The 22,511-nt window shown below is 41.8% G+C and overlaps 1 protein-coding gene across 1 annotated transcript in view; it reads right to left on the reverse strand.

Annotated features, from left to right (window-relative positions):
- The window catches only part of ankrd50 (ankyrin repeat domain 50), a 157,580-nt gene that overhangs the window by 9,767 nt on the left and 125,302 nt on the right, over window positions 1-22,511 (reverse strand). The window lies entirely within an intron of this gene.

A 22,511-nucleotide genomic window follows, 5' to 3' on the forward strand; every position in this document is an offset into this window, starting at 1 on the left:
TGCTTTAATTACCTACAGGCTTGACTACTCCAATGCTTTGTATCACCTGCAACATTCACTATCTAGCCTCACCATTGAATAATGGCCACACAGGTAAGGTAGTGGAGGATGCCAGTTTCATTGTAGGTCTACACCTAGCAAGAAAACGAAAGGAGGACATGACAGGAGGAAAAAATGCATATCCCTCTTGTGCTCTATTAATGGATCACTTAGATTACCATGGAGCTTTACAATAACGTGATCACAGGTAGTTTAATAAAATACAGTTTTCCAATAATGTAACTTCACTCTTTTGCATACGAGGCTATTAGACAAATATCCCCAACTCCGAAAGGATACAGAAAACTACACTTAATAATGAAATAGAGTAATAAACAGCTGGGAGTGATTACAGCTTTGAAGTCATTTAATTGCACACAATTTTGATATAGCTGAATGGTTTTATTCAGTTTGGCTCAGATTTCTTTCCTATCGTTGCAGATATTGATCAACAGTGTGTTTTGCCTGGCTAATTTATGATGATAGAGCATTCTAAATTACTGTGACATTTGTGCAAGGTTCTGAGACATTTAGTTGATCTTCCATGGCACTGCACACAGTGAGTTATGACCAAATGCAGAAAGATTAGACAGCAAATGATAACTAGACCAGAATGGGTGATGTGGAGACATGAGTAGGCAGATAGAGGAGGGGGGTTGGGTGTTGGGGGGCAAGGGACTAGAGCAGTGAAAAGCAAGAGGAGGAGGAATGGGAGACAGGTGGTGGGGCAGGGGGACAACTGGAGGATGATCAAAGGTAAGAGTATTACCTTTGTTTTGGTTGGGGACAGGGGGTGGGTAGTGCAACAAACTATCTTAGCAATAGCAAAGAAGGACTGCCAAATTCTTCTGGAGTGTCAAACTGACTCAGTTAGGTGGACGAGGGAGGGAATGGGAAGAAGACTTTCTTAGCAGGCAAGGTGGGGATTCCTGTCTAGCTTTCTTGGCAGGAAGAGGGCATAGTAATCTCACTTAGGAGGAAACGGATGGGGGAACTTTGCATGCTCTCATAACAGGACAGGGAAAAACCAATGGGTTACTCTCATTTGCAAAACCACATGGCATTTTTACACAATTATTTTCCATCTTCCAATACTGATTATGGCATGTATTATAAACATAGAAAATCTAAGGCACAGAAGGAGGACTTTCAGCCCATTGTGCCTGTGCCAGCCGAAAAAGAAGCTATCCAGTCTAACCCCACTTTCCTGCTCTTGGTCTGTAGCTCTGTAGGTTATGGTACTTCAAGTGATCATACAAGTATTTTTTAAATGTGCCAAGATTTCTGCCTCGACCAACCATACTGACTTACAATCAGTTCTCTAATTTAAGTGGTTTTGGATACAGGTCGATTTGCAGGATAGACAGCACCTGGCTTCTTTGCATGCATGCATGCTGATACATGACTCCTTTTTATAGTGTCAGCTTCTGTTTTTTGGATCTAATGTTAACATTGAACATCGTAAAGACCTAAGTATCATACAGGCATAAAAAGTATTTTTGGTAAATGAAGACACTTTTGACAATGAAAACATTCACATCAATGGTTGACATATGTGTTTTCCATGCATTTTGAAATGGAATATTGTGACCCATCCAACAATTTTAATATATGATAGATGACCAACACATTTCCTGAAGATGGTGATTCCTTCTGGATACAGTTCCACAGGTCTTCCTGATTCCATACTTTATACTTATCTGCCATGACTTTCATTCCTCAGCCTCCCTGACTTTGGAATCATCCTTTTTTGCTATCATTCCCTATCTACTGATATGTGAAAAAAAATAGATTGGATGTGTCTAAAATTGAACAATTATGAAACACTGCATTTCTACTTTTCAAAGGAAATAAAGATTAAAACTTTTCTAACCATTGACATTGCAATACTCCAAATGTTTGGCTCCCTAGACCTCCTCAAATTTAGAACTAGTAAGAATAGCTCATTTGATTTTTCTGCTTGCTGCAAATCATGTGCATGATTCTATTTAAAACTACCTACATAATTGAATTTACTGGCTGTACAGCTTCCCTGATTTTGAGAAGGAACTATGTGCCAGAACTGCTTAAAAAATTCTACAGTATTGACTTATATGGCAAGATGGAACAAAAATGATATCTTACAACGCTTCACTATCAATAGGATTCAAAATTTTATGCAAATCAGCACGGATGTTGACTCAGAGTAGAACATTCTTCTGTGCACTGCTATTGTAAAGAGATTTCACTGACTGAAACAAACAAATGTCTTAAAATCGTGAAAGTCAAGCCCTGGCAGCAAAAGATTCCTTGCATCAATGTTTGAGTCACCATTCTAGATGAATAAACATATTATCGTAATGTGTTATGTATCACATTTTCATAACTTCTATGATATATTTCATCACTTTTTTCAACAAAAATCTGGCTGACAGCATTTTGGAAGAAAGTACTTCCTTACCAGTCAGATGTCAGCTCTAGAACACGTTATTCACTGGCCAGTGCATGGCTTTAGCCATTTGCAGTGTCAATCAACAATTAAGTGTACAGGCAGTTGCTCCAGTCAGTCACTAATTACCATCTAAGAGCACAGCAAGCCACAGCAAGCAGCTGAACAACAAAAAAGAGAGATGTATTGTGAAAAGCTCTCAATTGCAATTATAACCTGAAGGGTTTGTCACAGTAAATGTGCTTTTCCATGGATGTTACAATCAGTACCAATAAACTGTCTAGTGCAGCATGCTATACTGTCATGTAATGGGCTCAAATGGGAACAGTACTGCAAAGGATTAGTGCCAGTCAGAGTGCTGCAATGGTAATACAAATAATGCAATGCTGGGCACGATGGGACTTTGTATTCTGTGACACTTATTACCATAATAGCTTATTCCATTTGTGCCACATTCACATGTTTTTTGCACTGTCATTATTAAGAGTGTGCAAGTATACTTACTGGCTGGCTCAGAGATAGCAGAAATAATTTATTCCTCTTATAAATAAATTTTATGTGTCAATAAATACTTTGAAAAAATACGTTTTACAAATTTGGTGACAGTGTGCATATTTGGATGGAGTTGGCAGGAGGGTGAATTGTTAATTCTCTGATTCTGCACTTCCCTGGAAATAATTTTGCTGCAAACGTTATTTAATTACTGGGGGGAGGAAGCCTACATGTATATATATATAGAAATGGAACATTTCCATTTGAGCAACAAGTCAAACACATTCAAATGAATCAGCAGAAGGAAGCACTATTGAGACTCTGGTGGTCCCAATCAGCATCCTCTCGTCTTCAACAGGAACATGTTTAATAATCAATACACAGTGAAACCTATCTATAATGACTACCCCTGGGACTAGCATCACTGTCTATTTGGACAGATGGTTTCCACTGGAAGATTCAAGTCTGAATGGCTCATTTATACTGTCAGAATGGATGGGAATGGCTCATTAAGCACTTTTCATGATACATTCCTTTCTTCCTTTTCTCTCTTTGCAGTTTCTTCCTACCTTATACTTCTCCCTCCTCTGAAAGGTAAAATATATACTGCTTGTCAGTATTTGAGAATTAATTTAACATTTTATAAAAACATTTCTTCTGATTTCCTCTCTTATTAAAAGCACGGGCCCACGCTGAGGTACAGTACAGAAACCAAGGGTTTCAAGTATCCAGCAATGTCAACCATGTGGTCACCCTTCAAGCATGAGACTAGACAGTAAGCATAGGGGAATCATAATAGAGCTCAATCATGTTCTTACCTACTACAAATTGATCAAGAACAGAACTCCTGATTAATTATTTGCCTACAGAGTGGTGAGAATGTGGAACTCGGGTCCACGTGGAATTGCTGAAACAGGTAGCATTGACACCTTTAAGGGGATGCTTATTGCATACATGAAGGAGAAGGGAATAGAGTGGGAAGAAACTCATGTGGAGCATAAATATTGATATAAACCAGTTGTGCCAAACGGCCTGTTTCTATGCAATACCTAGGCTGGGGGTGCCAAATTTAATTGCTGTATCCCCCTACCTCCCCTGGTTAGGACTGGATAACTGAAAGAGCAGAGACTGAACCTCAGAAGATTCGTATCTATATGTCTCAGCTTCATACAAGGCAGTATATTTGCCAACTCAGCTATCAAGGATCCTACCTTTCTATTTTAAAGAAACATTCATCATTGGAATATACAAGTGGATATAACTTTGTGGTTCTACTCACAAACCTACAAAGAAGTCTTGCTTCAATTGTATAGGGCATTGGTGCGGCCACACCTGGAATATTGTGTGCAGTTTCTGGTCCCTTTGCCTGAGCAAGGACATACTTGTCATAGAGGGAGTGCAGCGGAGGTTCACCAGACTGATTCCTGGGATGATGGGATTATCCTGAGAAGAGATTGAGGAGACTGGGCCTGTATTCTCTGAAGTTTGGAAGAATGAGAGGCGATCTCAGAAACATACAAAATTCTTAAAGGGATAGACAGGGTAGATGCAAAAAGGATGTTTCCCTTAGCTGTGGGATCGAGAACCGGGGGACATAATCTCAGAATTAAGGGCAAGCCATTTAGGACTGAAATGAGGAGGAACTTCTTCACTCAGGGGGTGGTGGAAGCTCAGTCACTGAGTAAGTTCAAGACAGAGATGATAGATTTCTAGTTGCTAATGACATCAAGGGATAAGGGGATAGCGTGGGAATATGGCATTGAGGTAGACGATCAGCCATAATCTAGAAAGGCGGAGCAGGCTCGAAGGGCAGAACGGCCTACTCCTGCTCCTATGTTCCTAAAAAGTAATTGCCACATTACTTACATCACAGCAGTGACTAAATTTCGAAAAGCACTTACTTGACTGATGTTTGGAGGTTATGAAAGTCATTCTATAGATGCAAGTTCTTTCTTTTTTTTAAATATAGTAAAAGCTTTTTTAAATGTAACATATATGGCTTTCATCAATAGGTATATGTATTTTTAACATTCAAATTAACTTGCACAGCATTGCTGAAGGCAGCAATTTGAAGTAAAACTGTACATATCTGCGTAATTAGATACAAAAAGCTCCACTTCCTGCATTGCTAAATCATCTCAAATACTCAAGTACACACTACTCCCTTAGACGGCACACTATAGACAAAGTTTAACAAAATCAATTTTAAGATTGGCATAATGAACAAAAAAGTCAACAATTTCTGCTGTAGAATTCTTTTCAGGTCTTTTAAAAGAACCCAAATAGGAGGTATACTTTTAAAAATTTTAACTTCACAAGCATTTTTATAGCTGCTCCACAACTCTGTGCCTGTACAAAAAATATGGCTGCACATAATTTGAAAGGCAGAAGAACTTCAGTGCAAAAAAATGCATAAGTTGTTTCATATTTAAAAAACACTCATTCCTGCTCCAGAATTTTAGTCACCTCTGCAGTCAGAAATTTTCTTCATTGAAATTCTGTCGACTAAGCCAGTAAAAATCAAAGACACCGAATTTATTGCTTTTGATACCTACATCATTATATTTTGTCATGGTCCTGTAGTTTTTTTTCCTGGGAATATGCAGTTTGCCTTTAAGGCTTGCAAACGATCAGTACTGCTTTAAGAACCAGCAAGCCTCAAGAGTTAGAGAAAATACATTTTCGGTTGCCGTTAGATACAACCATTCGGAGACTGCGATTCAAAAGGTGCATTCTCGTTACCATGGATATAGCCACTTGGAGTGTGTATCAAGTGATACATTTGTTACAATTCAATTTTGAACTGGCTTTTTAGTTGACGACATTCTGTTATAACAGAGAACACAGACAGACAGCTGTGGTGTTTAGCACCTGAAAAAGAGCTCTCAACCATTTAAACTGAAGGATGGGAATTTTAGTCTGTTTAATTATTATCTCTCAAAATTCTAAAAAAAAGTCAAGCCAAAACAGAGATCTCTGATAATTTAAACCGAAGGAAGGGAAGTTAGACTGTGACAATCTTTTATCTCTCAAAAACTCGAAAGTCATATTGATTATATTGAAAGTTTTCACAAGTTGTTATTGTTCAAATCCATTGCGGAAGAAGGAAGCATCACTTCCTGCTGAAGTTAGACTACAGACTGTGCTACTGCGGAAGAACCTTTTTTCCCCATCGGACGGCTGTGAGGACTTCAAGCAACATTGGACTGTAAATTTGCAAGGACTCTAATTTTTCTATTTTAAATGTTGTTTATATCTTCATAGTGTTTAAGAATTTAGTTTTTTAAATTAAACAGTTAATTTGTTGATTTAAAGACACCTGGTTTTGTTAGCCTCATTCGGGAGGTTAGTAGATGGATCTCCTCCAACTCCACTCACTTCCTTCAAGTAAAAGGTGTTGCTATGGGTACCCGCATGTGGCCTAGTTATGCTTGTCTTTTTGTGGGATATGTCGAACATTCCTTGTTCCAGTCCTATTCAGGCTCCCTCCCCCAACTCTTTTTCCGGTACATTGATGAATGCAACGGTGCAGTTTCCTGCTCCCGCCCGGAACTAGAAAACTTTATCAACTTTGCTTCTAATTTCCATCCTTCTCTGACCTTCACGTGGTCTATCTCCGACACTTCACTTCCTTTCCTCGACTCCTCTGTCTCCATCTCCGGGGATAGGCTGTCTCCTAGTATTCATTATAAGCCCACTGACTTCCACAACTACCTCGACTACTCTTCACATCCTGCTTCCTGTAAGGACTCCATTCCATTCTCCTAGTTTCTCTGTCTCCGACACATCTGCTCTGATGATGCTACCTTCCACAACAGTACTTCTGATATGTCTTCCTTTTTCCTCAACCGAGGATTGCCCCCCACTGCGGTTGACAGGGCCCTCAACCATGTCTGGCCCATTTCCCGCACCTCTACCCTCACCCCTTCTCCTCCCTCCCAGAACCGCAACAGGGTTCCCCTTGTCCTCACTTTCCACCCCACCAGCCTTCAGATCCAAAGGATCATTCTCCACTACTTCTGCCACATCCACCGTGATGCCACTACCAAATGCATCTTCCCCTCCTTTCCCCATCAGCATTCCGAAGGGATCATTTCCTCCACGGCACCCTCGTCCACTCCTCTATTACCCCCACCACCTCGTCCCCTTCCCAAGGCACCTTCCTCTGCAATCACAGGAGGTGTAATACCTGCCCATTTACCTCCTCTCTCCTCGCTATCCAAGGCCCCAAACACTCTTTTCAGGTGAAGCAGCAATTTACTTGTACTTCTTTCAATTTAGTATACTGTATTCGCTGCTCACAATGTGGTCTCCTCTACATTGGGGAGACCAAACGCAGATTGGGTGACCATTTTTTGGAATACCTCCGCTCAATCTGTAAGCATGACCCCGAGCTTCCAGTTGCTGGCCATTTCAACACTCCCCCCTGCTCTTATGCTCACATCTCTGTCCTGGGATTGCTGCAGTATTCCAGCGAACATCAACGCAAGCTCGAGGAACAGCATCTCATTTACCGATTAGGCACACTACAGCCTGACGGACTGAACACTGAATTCAATAATTTCAGAGCGTGATGGCCCCCCCTTTTTATGTTTAGTTATTTTTTATTTGGTTATTTTATTTTAGTTTTTTTTTAGTTTGGTTAGTTTCTTTCTACTGTGCCTACCCACAGTTTCTATTTAAAAAAAAATGTTTGTGCTTGGAGTGCTTTGTGCTTTACAGTCAATTCACACCCTCTCTGTATGAATGCTTTGTCTTTCAGCACACCATTAACATATCGATTGCCTTTGTTCCATGACCTTCTGGTCAGTTATTCTCTGTGACCTTGTCCTATCAACACCTTTTCTTTTGTTATCTCTTGCCCCACCCCCAACTTTACTTGCTTAAAATCTTTTATATTTCTAATATTTTTCAGTTCTGAAGAAGGGTCACTGACCTGAAACGTTAACTCTGCTTCTCTCTCCAGAGATGCTGCCAGATCTGCTGCGCATTTCCAGCATTTCTTGTTTTTATTATTATTAGATAGTACAATTTGGCTGAATCTTTCTTTAATTTGGAAAGTTTAAAATGATAGGTTAGGCAATCTGTGGAGTGATGGGATTGAAACCCACCACAATCAGAATCGTATATTTTGTTTGGGGGCTTTGACTGGAGTGGTCGGTCATAACATATTGATTGGGGGCTCGTCTAGGATTTAAATAACATATTAATTGGGGGCTCACTCGAGATTTGAATCACATATTAATTGGGTTTCTGGATTTGAATCATATATTAATTGAAGGCTCGCATTTGGAATCATAGCAATTACTCGTCTCTGGGATAACATATTTAAATTAGGGTTTTGTGTTTGGCATCATATTAATTGCTCTCACATCTGGAATCAGAGCAATTGGACACTCAATTGTTGGGATCTAAATCTGACACCAATTACAAAGAAATTAAAAGAACCAGGTCTCTTGCATAATAAGGTACAATCTATACCATTGTTATGGCATTAGTGGTTGTAGCAGAGTTTTTGGGAAAGCAGAATATTTCCTTGAGTGCCTTGATAACTTTAAGAACAAATTAAAAGAATTGGCAGCGAAATTGGGGTTGGATTTGAAATCAGGTGCCAAAAATTCAGAGATAATTGACATAATAGCCGAGCATCTGGAATTAGTAGAAGAAGATGATGATGATGATACAGATGAGGGGCAATACAAGGAACAAGAAAGCAAATATGAGAAACATGAAGGTAGTAGGTCCGGGAGCGATGCAGTGGTATTGGCTAGGATGCAGTTAGAAATGAAAAAACCGGAGCTCAGCAGGAAAAAGAATGAAGAAAACTTGAACTTCAAAGAGAAAGTGAAAGAAAAAAGAGGGAGTTTAGGCTAAAAGAGATGGACCTAAGACAAAAGGGTCATCTTGAATCCAGGGAAAATTCGGGTCAGGAAGAATCTGAATTTAAGTCAGGACCCAGCAAATTTAAATTGATACAGGCTCTTCCCAAGTTCGAGGAAAGGGGCTTAGAGACATTTTTCATATCTTCTGAAAAATTAGCCAAACAGATGAAATAGCTGAAAGAAAGCTGGACATTGCTCACGCAGGGCAGGCTGGTAGGCAGAGCTCATGAAGCTTATGCCATGCTTGCTGAAGAGGCTTCTCCAGATTATGAGATGGCAAAAAAGGCTATTCTCGCTGCATATGAGTTAGTCCCTGAAGCTTACCGTCAGAAGTTTAGGAACTTACGAAGATTGACTAGGCCGACATATTTAGAATTTGAAAGGGTGAAGCAAATGAATTTTGACCGTTGGATACAGGCATTAAAGATAGATACCACATATGAAAATCTTCGAGAATTAATTCTCTTAGAAGAGGTTAAAAACTCCATTCCTTCAGTAGTGAGAACTCATATAGATAACCTGAAAGTTTTGAAAGTTAGGCAAGCAGAAGAGATTGCTGATGTTTTTGAGCTTGTGAATAAGCCGACCTATTTTGTCCGTCACCCCCATAAACCTGAGAAGGATAGAAAGTGGGAGAGTGAAAGGAAGGCAAGTAGCCGAGGACAAGAAGGAATAGCTGGGAATGCCCCAGGATCACTTCCTCAGGTCAGAAAGGAAGGTGCTGAGGGTAGTAGTGAGGTTTGTAAGCCAAAGTGTTATTATTGCAACAAAATGGGTCACCTTCGTTCAGAGTGCTGGAAATTGCGAGGTAAACCCATAGGACTTGTTGGGGCATGCAAAGTTAGTGCAGAGGAAAAGACTCTGACTGAGAGTATAGCAGTCCAGGCTATAGCTTTAATGACAGCTGTGAACGTGAAACCAGATACTAAAACTAAGAGGAGTGTAGAGGTTAAGAATAAAATACCTGAGTGTTATAATTAATTTTTGTCAAAGGGGAGAGTAACTCCGTATCTTGTAAGTGAGGCAGGAAAACCTATCATTATACTCAGGGATACAGGAGTGACCCAAACACTCTTGCTGGGGAAAGATATGAGGTTTCCACCAGAGAGCGCCTTGAACGCTAATGTTTTAGTAAATGGAATTGGCGGGGTGTGTATACCTGTACCTTTGTGTAAAGTATGCCTCGAGAGTGACTTAATATCTGGGATAGTAACTGTAGCTGTTGTCCACAGTTTACCAGTAAAGGGAATTGATCTACTCCAAGGAAATGATTTGGCTGGATCAAAAGTATCAGTTTCTCCTATAGTTTCAGAGGAACCATATGAAATTAAGGAAACAGAGCAATTACAGGAACAAGTTCCTGGAATATTTCCTGTGCGTGTAGTTACCCGAGCAATGGCTGAAGAGGATCCATTGTCAGAGGTAAAAGGGGCACCACAAATAGATAGCCAGGCACCTGAAGCCTTATTTGGGGATTTAGATGTTTAACAGATCGTTTATCATTGCAGCACAGCAAGCTGATCCAGAGATTTACCGAATACACAGACGGCGCTGTCAGAAGCTGAGGTGAAAGGAGTTCCTAAAGGCTATTTTACGGCAAACGGGGTTTTGAGGAGGAAATGGAGACGGCCTCATAGACCTGTTGATGAAGACTGGACAGTTGTTGAACAGATAGTGGTACCACCTAAATATCGACAAGGATTATTAAGGTTAGCATACGGCATTCCTTTTGCAGGACATAGGGGAATTCGGAAGACCAAATCACACATAAGCAAACGTTATTACTGGCCAGGTCTTACAAAGGATGTGAGACAATTTTGTAGGACATGCCATATCTGTCAAATGGTGGGAAAACCACAACCTACCATAAAACTAGCACCACTAGTTTCCATATCAGTGGCTGAGAAATCATATTACCGCAGGGAGGAGGATAAGCCAGTACAGGTACGTCAGGTAATTGGGACTGTGGAGAAGGAAAAGGATAGTGAGGATGAGGCAGAAGTAGGCCTAAGAAGTTTTCAGATTGAACCTCCAACTATCCAATTCGCGAATGCAGAATGGGTAGGAAAATTAAACAACAGGCTTTACAGAAGCTTTACACTTACAGGCAAAACAGCGTGAAGTCCTAACCAGGGTTTTCACAACATTTCAAAAAGTTTGAAGGGATAAGCCAGGATGTACAACCTTAGCCACATGATGTGGGTATAGGGGGAACCATTCCTTTAAAACGACATCCTTGTTACTTAGGTCCAGACAGATAGGCCCAAGTGGAAGCAGAGATACAATGCATGCTGAAGGACAGCTTAGTTGAACCTAGTCAGGACAGCTGGAATTCGCAGATGGTCTTGATGACTAAACCTGGTGGGGCGGCTCAAACATGCATAGACTCTAGAAAAATCACCCAAATTCTCATTTAAAGGACTGTAAGGACAGATTGGGCAACACCATGTGTCTTAAAGAGGCAATTGTTTTGGAGGAAACTTGTCAAATTCCTTTGACACCCCAAGGTAAGAAAAAATCAGTTTCTGTTACACTGGACAGGGTTTTCCAGTGTTTAGTGATGACACATAGGTTAAGGGGTACTCGAGAAACTTCTCAGAGAATAGTAAACCCAGTCGTAGTCAGTGCTCCTAACTGTGCACCTAAATATGTGCAGTTCACCTGGCTGAGGTGATGGACAATAGGGACACTTAGAAGGAAAACACAAAACAACTGGAAGACTATGCTTAGAAATTTAAAGTGGGTTAATTGGAACAACCTTTTGAAAATTTAAAGCCAAAATGTTCTGCTGGAACTTGTTGCTGTAGTCTTAACATTTTAGAAGTGTATGCCAGTAAATGCGTGGAAAATGTGTCAGTGTTTTTCAATTTGTATTTTTTTTACCCATTGTAATGAAACGCATTTCAGGAATGGCGTTTCATTCCTCTAGGGGCGGAGGTGTCATGGTCCTGTTGTTTTTTTTCCTGGGAATATGTGGTTTGCCTTTAAGACTTGCAAAGGATCAGTACTGCTTTAAGAACCAGCAAGCCTCAGGAGCTAGAGAAAATGCATTTTCGGTTGCCCTTGGATACAACTATTCAGAGACTATGATTCAAAGGGGGCATTCTCGTTACCATGGATATAGCCACTTGGAGTGAGTATCAAGTGATACATCTGTTACAATTCAATTTTGAACTGGCTTTTTAGTTGAAGACAGTCTGTTCTAACAGAGAACACAGACATACAGACAGCTGTGGTGTTTAGCACCTGAAAAAGAGCTCTCAACTATTTAAACTGAAGGAAGGGAATTTTAATCTGTTTAATTATTATCTCTCAAAATTCTAAAAAAAAATGACAAGCCAAAACAGAGATCTCTGATAATTTAAACCAAAGGAAGGGAAATTAGACTGTGACAATCTTTTATCTCTCAAAAATTCTAAAGTTAGATTGATTCTATTGAAAGTGTTCGCAAGTTGTTAATTGTTGAAATCCATTGCGGAAAAAGGAAGCATCACTTACTGCTGAAGTTAGACTATGGACTGTTCTACTGTGGAAGAACCTTTTTTCCCCATCGGATGGCTGTGAGGACTTCAAGTAACACTGGACTGTAAGTTTGCAAGGACTCTAATTTTTCTATTTTAAATGTTGTTTATATCTTCATAGTATTTAAGACTTTAATTTTTTTAAATTAAACAGTTAATTTGTTGATTTAAAGACACCTGGTTTGGTTAGTCTAATTTGGGGGGTTAATAGATAGTACAATTTGGCTGGGTCTTTCTTTAATTTGGAAAATTAAAAAAATGATATGTTAGACGGTCTGTGGAGTGATGGGATTGAATTAATTGATTGGGGGCTTTAACTGGAGTGGCCGGTCATACCAATTCACACAAACTTGAATATGCCCACATGTCAAATTTGGTTATAATTTCAAGCAAATTACAATGATAGTGTCTCTGGTCACTTAATGTCAGTAAATTAAGCACAGGGAAGCCTCAGGATCTATAATTACAAAACGCAAAGGATACTTTATTATAAGTTTGAACACAAGAGACCAACAGTCTTATTAATCACATTTAGCTACATTTCAATTGGAACGCACTTAACATTTCCTTTGTTGCTTTTCTTTTTATAAGTCGTCCTATTTGGCTTCAATGTTCCATTGCTATCCAGTTTACACTGGTACAATACTTTGAAATGAATGAGAAACAATGGGAATTAATTTATTTTTAGAGTCATTAGTTCCATTCTCAGGACTAATTTATGAGAAATATTAACCGCTACTGGAATTCTAATTTACAAAAACTGTTGTACAGGTCTAACAACAATTCAATCATGCCACACTTCTTGAGATTGTAAGGGGCTTGATAAATTTATTAGAATCTCAAATTCTATTGACCTTCTACATTACTATTTTTGGTAAATTTATTTGACTTCGGTCTATCCTTCCACTTACAGCAACTCCCATTCCCAGAATCTTCAGCAGTCAAGAGGGAAAATTAGAGAGTTGCTTATGGGCTTCTTCCAACGCCATTCTGGAACGATCCATAGAAATAACTCATGGAGTAAAATGTTGGAACTCAAATTAATTAACAGGAATTTTATGAGTTTTTCCTGCCAGTGCAGAAACTCACCTGCCAGCAGGCCAAATCTGAAATTCAGGTACTACCTTGATTCTCCTGCCATTTATTTTAATGGTCAGATAATTACAGGCAGCATGCACTGAATTTCCAGATTTTAATGGCCAAAGAATCACAGGCAATATACACTGAATATCCATCCTGTACCTCTAGCAGGTGAGGCACCCAACCAGCATGCAGAATCGCAAAATTAACCCCACAGTCCAGTGTCATCACACTGCATTTGCCTAATGAATAAATAGTTCCAAGAGTGGGTCATGTGGAAAATAAAGCACAGTCCAAATCATTACAAATGTGGGAGAAAGTACAGACCATAGTCAAATAAGAACAAAAAGCTTACAGAAAAAACTACAGATAATTAAGGATCCATCATAGGCACTTAACACGATTGTGAGGAGGGGAAGAATCCACTGCATGATGCCTTATTGAGGGATTAGTAGGAATCCAGCATTTCAGAAAGGACTGAAGTGTGGCACAACATCATTAGGTTAGGGGAAAGACCACAGTGTAAGGTCCCCCCACCAAGCTAAACTGAGGGGCTGGATCCATGGGAAACCCCTCGAACTGTATCAGGAAAATTTTGTGTGCTGTAAATGTAAAAATGTCTATGGCATGACAATGAAATGGAAGAGTTGTGAGGCAACTCATGATTGTATAGAAGGAAACTGATCACCTTTGCACTGTTTGTATTTTTTGACTTGATGCTGTTTTAAACTGTTTGGGAATGTAATTTTTACAGATTTTTATGAATAAAGTATATTTTGGAAATAAAAAATAATCATTAGGTTAGGAAGAGGAGTGTGGAAAACAGACTCCAGTCCGATTATAAATTAAACCTGCTGTGAAGTGCAAATGTCCAGATGTTCAGTCAGGATCGTGTGTCTCCAGTTGATGTGATGTGTCAAGTGTGTTAGCATAGTGGGTGCTGCATAGTGGTTAGTCTGCTTGTCACCACTTGCTTTCAGCTCTCACCACTGGCTAGCAGTACAAGTAAAGGTATTGCGAAAAAGAGAGCAGAGTGTGTAAGCCTCTTCCTGCCAATACATTGCCTCTCCCTCAGAAAACCCTATGTAGTGCTTCCTGTGGTAACATTTAAACTGGGTAACCCATGGTCCAGGCTAAACTACAGGGAACTCGGAGGAGGCCTGGCCCCCAAACGCGTGGCATGCAGACCGAACGGCGTGTGGTTGCATCCTGGTGCCCACGAATTAGATCCCCAGCTATGACTAAATAGCCACACTGCCTTGTGGGTATGTCACACTCATGCAAGGAGAATTTATGAACTATATAATGAACTTATGAAACAAACCCAAAACAGACACTTTTCCGACAAAACAGAGTTGGGAGGTCAGGAGACCGTATCCTATACTACTAATACACTACACTACTATAAACTACAAGAACCCTGAGCCGATCTTCATGTCCGGACGCGCATTGGAGAAAGCATTGAAATGTAAACAACCCATTCTGTGTTAATGGTTACTTCTCTCCAACGAATTAGGTTAACACTGGCATTGCAGACTGGGTGACTCCAAATTCAAACTCAACAGCATGAGTGTGAAAAAAACTCCACTTTATCAAGATGGAATGAAGATGAGTTGACACACAAACCCCATTGTCTAACAATGGTCTCACCATCAAACACCATTTATGAGAACAATGAGAGATAAACTGGTCACATGACAGAAACCAGGTTTCTGATAAGGAGTTTTAATTAGAGATATTCTGTGCAGACAAATCCAGAAAAGAGAGAGATCGCTCTATGCCATCAAAGAGATGGGACCCTGCTTAAGATTAACAGCTTTGAATTACACATAGGCAGTGACTGGAGTTTGGCCTTGAATTCCCAACCTGAAAAATCATACCAGGACTTCGCCAGTGACCTTTGGCTGGAATATAACAAAAGCAGTCTGCAAGAGTGCATCCATCTTTCTAAACGTCCCAAGTCTTTCTTCAGTAAACAAGGGAAAAGAAGACAGGTATGCACCATTTCAAGTCTTTACCCCTGGTAAACGCAAGCTAAACAGAGGACACTTTTAATCCAACAGACCTAAATGTATGTTATCTTTTAATCTCTATCTTTTCTTGTGCGCATGTGTGTATCTGTATGCATGAGAGTGGGTGAAGTTGCATACATTTTTGGGTGTTGTAGAATAAACATTTATCTTTCTTTTAAACTTACAAGAAAACCTGTCGTTTGTCTGCTTGTTGACCATTCAAACACTCAGGATAAAACATTTTTTTTAAAAAACAGGTGTTCGGTTAGTTGAGAGGTGAAAAGGAGGAAAACATCCCTATCAACTCCCACCTGTCTGTAGCAGATTGGGGGCTCATCATCCGGGATTTGAAACATTTGATCAAATGAGTGAATTGGACACGGGAGATAAATTGATCGGTGAAATTGTAAAAAAAAAAGCAGGTTTTTTCGTATTATTTTTTACTGTGTTAAAACATTTAAGACATAGCCATCTTCGACGCCAAAGCATTTGTAGAACAGGAAGAGTTACCTTGAGGTGCATTAAGTTCATTAAATGTTGAGGAACTAAAAGCTGTAGCTAATCAGGTGGGAGTAACTTTAAGGCCGAAAGCAAGAAAGCCAAGATCCTTAAAACTCTAGCTGGTCATTTTGATATTGTCCCAGAAACAAAAGAAACAGGCATGGACCCTGAGACTGACAAAGTAGCCTTAGCTAGAATTTAAATGGAAACGTGGAGAATGGAATTAGAGTTTTAAAGAGAGAGAAGGAGGAACGAGAGATGCAAAGGGAAAGAGAGCAAACAGAAATCCAAAGACAAATGCAAAAGAAAAAAGAAGAGAGATGAAAAGGGACAGAGAGAGACCAGCAGTTTGAGCTAGACAGGGAAAGACTGAAATTGCAAAGTGAGGGTACCGGCAGCAATTCAAATACTGACCCTGATTCGGAGCAAAGGTTTGATCTCCTGAGACACTCACAAGTAGTGCCAAATTTTAATGAGGATGAGGCTGAATCATATTTTATCACTTTTGAGAAAAGTGCTCACAGGTTAAGTGGCCAAAAAAGAGGCTTAGACCCTCCTTTCACAAGGCGACTTCGTGAGAAGAGCCCGTGAAGCTTACTCCATGTCGTCAGAGGAAAGCTCTTTAGATTATGAGCAAACCAAAAGTGCTATTTTAAATGCCTATGAGTTAGGGCGGCACAGTGGCGCAGTGGTTAGCACCGCAGCCTCACAGCTCCAGCGACCTGGGTTCAATTCTAGGTACTGCCTGTGTGGAGTTTGCAAGTTCTCCCTGTGTCTGCGTGGGTTTCCTCCAGGTGCTCCGGTTTCCTCCCACATGCCAAAGACTTGCAGGTTGATAGGTAAATTGGCCATTAGCAATTGCCCCTAGTATAGGTAGGTGGTAGGGAAATATAGGGCCAGGTGGGGATGGAGTAGGAATATGGAATTAGTGTAGGATTAGTATAAATGGGTGGTTGATGGTCGACACAGACACGGTGGGCCGAAGGACCTGTTTCAGTGCTGTATCTCTAAAACTAAAAACTTAGTCCTTGAGGCATACAGAGAAATATTCGGAAAAGGCCAGCTCAAAACTTCATTGAATTTGAGCGACTTAAACACATGGCTTTTGATCGCTGGATGAGATAGCTAGAACCCTCGTAGGAGAATTTATTAGAGGTGATGCTATACGAAGAATTTAAAAACAGTATCTCCATTAATATAAAGACCCACATTGAGGAACAAAGGGTCACAAAAGGTGAGGGATGCTGCTGCAATGGCAGATGATTATTAACTCATGCACAAACCCTTTAATCAGGGAAAACCCTTCCCTTAATACTCCCCAGAGGTCTGAGAAGGACAGAAAGTGGGATAGTGACGGGTGTTGTGGTAGTATTGAAAAGGAGAATAGGAGCGAGACTTCGGGAGACTTTCCACAGGTCAGGAAGGACAGTGCAAAGTGTAGGAATGAGTCCCAAAGACCCCTGCACTGCCAGTGTAGTAAAGCACGGCATGTGAAAGCTGACTGCTGGAAATTGGAGGGGAAGCCAGTATGTTTTGCCAGGGTTCACAAGGCCAGTCCAGGAAAGGGTGCCCTAACAGGTGCAAGGTGGACCAGACCATGGCCCTAACCACAGTGAGTGACCCCTTTAGAAATACCACCATGGGTGCGATAGAAACAGAAAAAATCCCCGAGAGGATCCCCTTCAACATTTTGAGGTCTATGTAAGTAACAGACAGAGAAAATTTAATATATACTGATCCAACCCATTAGCTTTCCTCGAAAAGTTCAAAGTTAACAACGGCAGGCTGTTCAGATGCAGGTTACTCCTCCACCCGTTTAACTTAAAAATCATGCACATTGTGGGAAAACAAAGTCATTACAGATGCTCTGTCCAGAGTTTAAACAGACAATATACCATCAGCAAGCTGTGGAAAGCCGAGTGACAGTGACTGAGGAAAGCATGTGAATGAATGTGTGTGAATGTTTACTATCATGCATTTTACTTTACTTTCTTTCCATTAAAAAAAATGAAATAGCCAGGAATTTCATTTTTTTCCCTTTTGGCAGGGAGGTGTCACATTCACGCAAGCAGAATTTATAAACTTTATCATGAATTTATGAAAAAAACCCAAAACAGACTCTTTTCCTACAAAATAAAATAAGAGTTGGGAGGTCAGATGACCTTATCCTGTACTGCTAATACACATGGAAACTGCAAGAACCCTGAGCCATTAACACAGAATGGGTCATTTACATGTTAATGCTTTCTCCAAGGCTTGTCTTTGTCAAAGGAAGATAAAGGTTTATTATACAACATCCGAGAATGTATGCAACTTCATCCACTCCCACGCATACAGATACACACACACACACACACACACACACAAAATATAGAGATTAAAAAAATATAGAGATGAAAAGATAGCATGCATTTAGGTCTGATGGTTTACAAGTGTCTTCTGTTTAACTTGCGCTTAAAGACTTGAAACGGTGCAGACCTGCATTCTTCTCTCTAACGAATGGGGTTAATAATGGCATTGCAGACTTGATGACTCCAACTTCAAACTCAAGACAATGGGTGTGAAAAAACTCCTCTTAATCAAGATGGAATGAAGATGAGTGACACCCAGACCCCATTGTCTAATTATGGTCTCACCATCAGACACCATTTATGAGAACAATGAGAAACTCTGGTCACGTGACAGAAACCAGGTTTCTGATAAAAGAGTTTTAATAAGAAACATTCTGTGCAGACAAAGCCAGACGACGAAGATCCATCTATGCCAAAGAGACATGATCCTGCCGAAGATTACCATGCCAAAAGACTTGCAGGTTGATAGGTAAATTGGCCATTATAAATTGCCCCTAGTATAGGTCTTTTTAGGGCGGCACAGTGGTGCAGTGGTTAGCACCGCAGCCTCACAGCTCCAGCGACCCGGGTTCAATTCTGGGTACTGCCTGTGTGGAGTTTGCAAGTTCTCCCTGTGTCTGCGTGGGTTTCCTCCGGGTGCTCCGGTTTCCTCCCACATGCCAAAGACTTGCTGGTTGATAGGTAAATTGGCCATTATAAATTGCCCCTAGTATAGGTAGGTGGTAGGGAAATATAGAGACAAGTGGGGATGTGGTAGGAATATGAGATTAGTGTAGGACTAGTGTAAATGGGTGGTTGATGGTCGGCACAGACTCGGTGGGCCGAAGGGCCTGTTTCAGTGCTGTACCTCTAAACTATTACCAGCTTTGAACTACACTTAGGCAGTGACTGGAGTTTGGCCTTGAACTCCCTACCTGAAAAATCATACCTGGGCCGGGATTTTTTCCTTGGCGGATGGGAGCTGTCCACCTACTGAAAAGTTGGTGGCGACCCTGTTTCTGCCTGGGGTTCCAACGCGCATTTTGCGGTCCCCCGGCCTTTAATTGTTCTGAGGCATGACTTCCACCCACTTGAGGCAAGAAGTCCCACCTAATGGAGCTGTCAGCCAGTGGGCTGGTGACCACTGCTGGGACTACAGACCAGCTTCAAGAAGATGATGTTGGGGAGTCCCGGAACTAAGGTAAGGTTTTGTTGTCTCGCCGGGGGTGATTGGTCAGGCCCTGGCGAGGCAAGTGTGGTCGATTGGGGGGCGGGGGGAGTGTTGGGGATGGTTGGGGCAGCGGGGCCAGCCTTCCGTCGGGCACAGGGTGCCCAATGATGAGGGCCCCGCCTCTAGACCATCAGAGAGCCGCCTGCTTTTGTCAGGCAGCTTTTCTCGGGCCTGGGCCGCCCGACTAACCACTTAAGTGGCCAGGTAAAATTACGTCCCAGGACTTCACCGGTGACCTTTGGCTGGAATATAACAAAAGCAGTCTGCAGCAGTGCATCTGTCTTCCTAAAACTCCCAAGTCTTCCTTCAGTGAACATGGGAAAAGAATACAGGTATGCACCATTTCAAGTCTTCACCCCGGGTAAGTGCAAGTTAAACAGAGGGCACTTTTAAATCATCAGAGATTTCTTATTCTTTGCTTGTCAACAAGTGCGGGCCCAGTTAACCTCATGTGCATCTATGCCCGACACTCACCTCCACCTCAGATGTCAAGGATCAGTTCTATAAGATATTTGACGCTGCCATCAGCAGAATTCCCAGCACCGAGGGACTGTACCTTCTAGGGGACTATGACGCAAAGGTGGGTACTGACTACACAGCTTGGTCAATGTGCATAAGGCAATAGGCAAGATGAACGAAAATGACAGGAGCTATGCTGTTACCACGGACTCTATGTGATGAACAGCTACTTCCAAACAAAGCCGCACCACAAGGTGTCCTGGAGACGTCCAAGATCATGCCACTGGCACCAGTTAGACCTCATCATCACCACACGTACTACCCTCAATAGCGTCCTCATCACTCGTAGCTATTACAGTGCTAACTGTGACACTGACGACTCCCTGGTGTGTAGCAAGGTCAGGTTTCAGCCAAGGAAGCTGTACCACTCCAAGAAGAAAGGTCGTCTTCAGATCAACATTTGCCGTACCACTGACCTAGAAAGGACCCAGGAGTTCCTCAACATGCTTAATCAGGCTCTTTCGGACAACAATGCGCAAGGCCAGAGTGCGGTATCAAAAGTGGGATCATCTGTGCATCACCATCTATAACTCTGCACTCACTGCATACAGGAAGAGATCGGAGGAATGCTGACTGGTTTGAGGCTTATTGGACTGAAATGGAGTCAATTACTGCAACCAAGAGGAGAGCCCTCTTGAACTACAAGCAGGTCTCCAGCAAACAAAACCTAGATTCTGGCAGCTCTGAGAGCATCAAGTCTCAGCAGACTGCTCCACACTGCGCCAATCAATATTGGTTGAACCTCGGCAACAGCATACAATCTGCTGCTGAATCTGGGGATGCTAGAGGGATGTATGAAGGCATTAAGAAAGCAATGGGTCCAGCAGGAACCAAATCAGCTCCCTTGAAGACAAAGACAGGGGTGATCATCACTGAACCTTGTAAGAAAATGGAAAGGTGGGCGGAGCATTCCCTCAAAAACTATGCAACGGAGAATGTTGTCACCGAAGAAGCTTTCAGGGCCATTCCAGAATTTCCTGTCATGGAGGAGCTGGACTGCGAGCCCACCATAGCAGAGCTCAACAAGACCACTGACTGTTCTGCCTGTGGTGAAGCCCCGAGAAACGATGGCATTCCACCTGAAATCATCAAAAGTGGAAAACCAGCATGGCTGCAGAATCTCCACGAACTTTTGTTTCTCTGTTGGAAGGATAGATCTGTGCCTCAAGACATGCATGATGCAAACATTGTCAGCCTGTCCAAAAACAAGGAGGATCGCAGTGACTGCAACAATTACTGAGGCATCTCTTGCTAAGTATTGTGAGGAAAGTCTTTGCTCAGGTTGCTCTGGTCAGTTTGCAGACCCTGGTGACACGCATCTATCCTGAGTCGCAGTGCAGCTTTAGAGCTAGAAGATCGACAATTGACATGATTTTCTCTCTTCGGCAGTTACTGAAGAAGTGCAGACCACTCTATAATGCCTTCATAGACCTCACCAAATCCTTTGATATCGTCAGCATAAATGGAGTTTTCAAACTGCTGTGGAAAATCGGCTGCCCTTCTGGACTCCTGGGCACCATTTCTTCTTTCCATGAGAACATGCTTTGTTCTGTCGGTTACAGTGGAGCAACATCAGACGCTTTCAAGATCAGCATCGGGGTAGATCAGGGCTGCGTCCTGGTGCCAACTCTTTTTGGCATATATTTATCCATGCTACTATTGTACGCTTTTGGCAACTCAAATAAGCGTGTCTACCTACATGGCAGAGCAGACGGTAAGCTGTTCAACCTGGCAAGACTGCGACAAGACCAAAGTGCACAAAGCTCTAGTCCATGAGTTGCTGATGATGCCGCGCTGGCATCCTTTGCCGAAGTTCACTTGCAACAGCTTATAGATTGGTTCTCCCAGGTCTGCAAGGAGTTTGCGCTGACCGAGGAAGACCAAGTTATGGGCCAGGAATTAAGAGACTCCACCTTCTATCAACATCGAAAACCTCACTCTGGAGGTCATCGACAGCTTCACATATCTTGAATTGACAATCACCAGCAACCTGTCCCTTGCTGCCGAAATCAGCATCAGGATTGCCAAGGCCGCAGCTGTCAGGTCAAAGTTGAGAAGGCGAGTGTGGACCAACAGCAATTAACCGAAAATACAAAGTTCCGCATATACCAGGCTTGTGTCCTCAGCACCCTCCTTTATACTAGCGAAGCACGGATAGCTTAGGCATGCCAAGAAAAGCAGCTGAACAACATCCACCTCCACTGCCTCAGATAACACTGGGCATCTCCTGGCAGGGCAGACTGCCGAATATGGAAATACACCAGCGCGGAGGGCTCCCCAGCATGTTTGCCCTCTTGAGTCAGCAGCAACTCCATTGGCTGGGTCATGCAAGCCGAATGGACGACAGCTGCATCCCTCAAGACATGCTCTATGGCAAGCTTGCTATCGGCGCAAAACCAACAGCTCGTCCATGCCTGCGATACAGGGATGTCTGCAAGACCTCAAGTTGGGATCAGAGTCGATACATAGGAAGTCC

Source organism: Heterodontus francisci, chromosome 1, assembly GCF_036365525.1.
Source record: "Heterodontus francisci isolate sHetFra1 chromosome 1, sHetFra1.hap1, whole genome shotgun sequence".
NCBI lineage: Eukaryota > Metazoa > Chordata > Chondrichthyes > Heterodontiformes > Heterodontidae > Heterodontus > Heterodontus francisci.